The 5105-nt window shown below is 42.2% G+C and overlaps 1 pseudogene; it reads right to left on the bottom strand.

Annotated features, from left to right (window-relative positions):
- Nucleotides 1-920: 920 nt before the first annotated feature.
- On the bottom strand, nucleotides 921-4695 carry LOC118976460 (T-complex protein 1 subunit gamma-like; annotated as a pseudogene).
- Between the last annotated feature and the right edge of the window lie 410 nt (nucleotides 4696-5105).

The following is a 5105-nucleotide window of genomic DNA, read 5'->3' as shown; positions in this document are numbered from 1 at the left end:
CTTTCAGGGATGCTGGAAGCATTTCACCAGTCAATTCTACACCCCTCAGTGAAGGTGTTGTGCACCATGGCCTCCCAGGAAACAGAGTGGATGGTAGCATCCCTGTCCTTATGTAGCAGTCGTTCTATCACTCCCACCTCTCTGGCCCTCTGACTTCTCCCACAACACCTTGACAACACAGTCCAGTGTCCCGACCTCATGTCTGTAATTTTATCTTTTCAACACTCCCAGAGAGTTAACAAATGCCAGCCAACTACACAATCTTATGGCTACTATAGTCCCTATAAAACTCAGTTGTCACATCCTTAAATAAGCCTGACCACTACCTCAATCCACTGTGGATAAGAATCTTGGCAATGGTAATCTTGCAACATATTATCACCACTCCAATCAGCAATGGGGTTTTTGCTATAGTCTGGCTAGTGAAGGATCGGACTCAAAAATCCCATTCTAAGGATCTGCAGTCTGGGGACTCTCCTAATACCAATTGTCTTAGCCTGAAAGCAATGCCCGAGACAGTAATTTATTCAGAATGTGATTCCAGGAATCAGATATTTTAGGATGAATAGACAAGGAAGGAAGAAAAGTCCATAAAAGGACACATTAATGTATCAACCACTACTATAGGTCTGGTTCTCAATTTCATGTGCCTATCTGAGGATTCTTCTAAAATGTGTGTCCAGTTTGTCAGCTCAGATGATGAAATGGGGAAGCAGTCAGTTTCCATTGCTTGTTGGTCAAGGGAGGCCCCATAGATATTAACTCCCTCACACTTATGGGTTGTGTAGGCATAAGTGCTGAGCAGGTCATTCTTAGAAAATGTCTAATTGAAGAGCCCTTTGGCAAAGGTTTAGAGCTCTCTTTATAAAGGGAATCTACTTTGCTGCCTTCAGATTCTTTTTTTCCCCCAAATGACTTAGATTTAATCACAGGAAGCAAACTAAATGGAAAGTTTACAACAGAAAAGAATTACGTGTTAGTGCCCTTTGCAAACTGAGCTTGGACAGAAGGGGAATAGGGCTGGCCCCTAACTTGATACCTTCCAAACAAAGACACCCACAGTGTCCTGGCAGTCTGGCTCAGTAAAGGGGAAGACTATCATCTCTGTGCATTGAGGTCATGTTGCCCACCACTCACTCCAGGCCAGCATCAGGAGCCCTGCCTTGCCAGCCCTGGTCATCACTCTTCTTTTTGTGGCCTGAAACAAGGTGATCAATCCACAACAGCAGAACTGCTGTCTCTACTACTATCTTGTATATTTGCAGTTTCACAGCCAGTGGCTCCCAGATGCCCAGTTCTTTCATGTTCACCAAAGTACCTGTCTACCATTTAAACCCCAGGTCTCACAGTTCTCCTGGGTATGCTCAGCTTGAAGGGAGGTAAGTAGACGAATGGTTCCACAGCTCTGAATAAGGGTATGAGGGATGACCTCTAGAGCCTGGGCAACAGCCCTGTTTGGCCATTGCTCCACATCAGTCATGGCCTTGGATTTTTCTGTCAAGGCATAGGCCATAGCCATCTCACAGGCACCACCCCTGGCACCAGCTGAGGGTCCAGGAAAACTTGCAATGCACTCACATGGCATCCTGGAGGTTGAGCCCTACTTCCAAGAGGATCTCTTTGCTGCCCCACCCCAGGAGGAGGATTGTACAAGCCTTGGGGTATTTACACTCATCTCCAATGAGTGTAAAGAAAATTGGAGATGTAAAGTACTCATCCCTAATTTCCTTGATTTCCAACAGGCCTCCTCCTGTGCCAACATCATCTTCTCTCAGTTCCTCTGGTCACTCAGTTCCTCCAGATGGTCGTCTGACTATCCGGTCCCCACAGGCTCTAGCAATGTGATCATTGTCTATTTTCTGGACTCTAAGGATGGCTGTGATATTGACCTGCACAAGGTAGTGCTGAGATAAATCTGAGATGCCCTTTTCTGTGATGACCACATTGGGCTTCAAATGAATAATGTCTTCACAGAGCTGTTGGATGTATTTTTCTTCCATTTGAAGGATTCAGGTGAAATCTTCCTCTCATGTGATGTCAATGTCAGTCTGGCTTTCTCCTTTCTTGTACTCAAGAGAAGAATCCAGCAGCACAATGTGAGTGTTCTTGATATAGCACAGCATTTGTGGGTGGGTCACATCTTTGTTAATCATGATTCCACGTAAAACATATGAGTCTTCAATAATATCCTCAGGTATCTTTTCTACCCTTGTGTATTTCTTGATGTCAATCTCCTTCTGACCATTCTCCTCAAACTGTACCATTTTTAAAGCATCCAGGGCAATGTTACAAGCCAACAGGGGGCGTTAACTGATTGCTTTGGTAGTAATAGAGTTGTTGATAATGTTCGGCATCATATCTCAGTTGTTAGTGTCAACGGGGGTACTAATTTTATTAAGGATGCTGATCATATCATCCAATGCATTTCAGTAAGCACTGGTCACCACCATTGGATGCATCTGCTGCTCTAGGAAGTGCTCAGCCACAGACCGCATTTCCCCAGCAAGAATAATTACTGATGTGATCCCACCTCCAACCTCTTCATCCCGTGTCTGGCTAATTTCAATCATGGACTTGGCTGTTGAATGCTGAACTTGAATCTCTCAAAGAATGGCATTGCCATCATTAATCATCACAATGCCTCCCATTGGGTCCAAAAGTATCTTCATCGTGGACTTATGTCCCAAACATGTTCGAATGATGCCTGCAATAGTCTTGGCAGAACTGGTGTTTCCAGATTGAACTTTTCTTCCGGATTCACACTTTGTGTTCTGGCTGAGCACAAGCACAGGACAATGGCCCGTTATGACAACGTGATGCAGAGGAAGGCACCCAGAGCTGAGAGGCAGAAGCTTCTCTGCTTCCTCCAGATTCTTAATTCACTGAAAATGTTTATTTCAAATTAGGGAATCATTTTTCTCCTTTCTTTTTTCTCTTCCCTTCTCAACCTCCTACTTTTCACTGAACAAATTCTAACACTCTGAACCATGTGTCCTTTTAGCATCTCAGGCTGAAATGAGACAATTGAAGAAAGAAAAAAAACTGTCATCATAACTCACATTTAAATATCTATTATTAAAATGTGCACATGGGAACAATCATCTTTAGCTCCAAAATTTTATAACAACAAATGTGGGATTATCAGAATATTCATTGCGAGAAGAAAAAATAATAAAACAGTCCTAAGAGACAACTCTGTGAAGAGTGGATGTGTGGAGCCAACACATGCTCCTGACGCCTCTGAGCATTAACACATGGTCCCTCCATCAAAGGTCTGTATATGCAACTCAGCTGCTGGACTGACAGAAGATTTGAGGTTGTTAACACACACTTCATTAAAATACCAGCTAAAATCCAGGTTCAAAATCCCATAGTTTGTGTTAGTTGATAAAACTCAATTGCTTCTAATTACTGTTAGTGCAGCTTTAAAATAATATTTTGTTGTAATAAAGGATTCAGCATGACAAGTGAAAGTTGGCCCATTTGACTGCAAACACAGAGCTAGAGGGAAGTATGCACACATAAGTGCTCTGCCTGGCTTGTTTCTGAACATTTTCTAAGCATGCAACCAAGGAAAAATGACCAGTCTTCAAACAGATTTTGAAAAGGTGGGAATGACCCCAAAACTGGATGTTATTTGCATCTATGACTAGTCACTGAAGCTTAAGAAGTGAAACACTGAGATGAAATGAGACAGGCAGAGCTGTGGTTTTCCAATGCACTTATGGAGCATGCACCAAAATTACCCCACATCCTCTTCCTTCAACACTTCTGTTTTCTTCCTCTACCCTCTTGGTACAAGATTGTCAAGATGGACACACTTGGTAAAATGAGACATCCTCAGGTATTGAAAGTTCTTGCCCTTAGCATTAGAGAAAGGGAAATGTGTCTCTTACCAATACCTTCCACTCACCATAACCAAGGAACTCTGGTCATCTTAAGATTTCTACAAAGGGCTAAACTACTTCCTACCTCCTGGCTGTCATACTTGTTTCTTCCCCAAGCCCTAACCCCTTCTCCCAACCCCTCCTAACTCAGCTAATTCCTACTCAAACTTTATTTCTCAGCTTAAACTCTAGCTCTGACAGAACTCTTCACTGACCCTCCACGTTTGTTAGTTCCCCATTGTGTGTACATTGTCATCACACCCTGCATGTCTCCTTCAAGGCACTTTTATCAAAACTGTAAAAGGCAGAAAACTATACTTGAACAATTAAAATAAAAAAGCTGTGATCAATTTGCACAATATTTGTTTAATCTGCTTTCCATATTAAGCTTCAAAGCATAGGCATCTCTTTTGTCCTGCCTTTTCTACAGCCGTATCCAAAGTACATAGGGCATCATAATTGACTGCTTAAATAAATATCTAAGATAATATAATTGAAGTATTGGTAAGAAAGAATAAGATACTAATATAGAGACATTGGCTAGAAGCAGTGTAAAATGTTTGGTGAAACAGAACTTGCTCAGTAAGGAAGTAAGGAGAATCTTCTCATGTTGTTTGCAGAAGCCTCAGAGGAAGCTATAACACTCTCTTGGAGAAACCCAGGTTTATGTACTGACTAACTGTTCTCTATTAGCAAAGGCTATCCTCATTTTCAATGTCCTGTGAACTGGTGTCCCAAATTGGTCCATATCTGACATGTCTCTACTTCTGTCCAGGAGCTTCTGGCTGTTTGACTCCTGCACAGCCATAAATTCTTAGTCCTGAGCTCTCACAACATTCTTTAGAGATAGGTCTCAAGCATAGATCTTCAACCTTCTAGCAACTGAGAATAAAGATGATGATGGCAAATATATATATAATAAATACATTGGTGAGGTGGTATCTATTGGCTGACCAGTATCCATTCTACCTTCTCTGGTAGTAACTTTCTGAAATGTTACATGGAAATGACAGTTTCCCAATGGTCCCCAGGGGTTCTCTGTCCTCTCCTGGCTAGGCTGTTCAGTTGCTCACTTTCTGGAATTTGGATCTTGGACAAAGTAGCAATAAGACGGGAAATGGTTTGAGCTCATTCACTACAATAGAAACACCCTGGAAAGACAATTGGGGAATTTTCTCTTCTTATACCCCTGAACCACAACTTGAACTGCCAGAACTC

The sequence above is a fragment of the Sturnira hondurensis genome, unplaced genomic scaffold (genome assembly GCF_014824575.4).
Source record: "Sturnira hondurensis isolate 20B ecotype Veracruz unplaced genomic scaffold, ASM1482457v3 Scaffold0001721, whole genome shotgun sequence".
NCBI classification, from domain to species: domain Eukaryota; kingdom Metazoa; phylum Chordata; class Mammalia; order Chiroptera; family Phyllostomidae; genus Sturnira; species Sturnira hondurensis.
The sequence above is the reverse complement of the archived record's forward strand: the minus strand, read 5'-3'. Positions and strand labels throughout refer to the sequence as shown.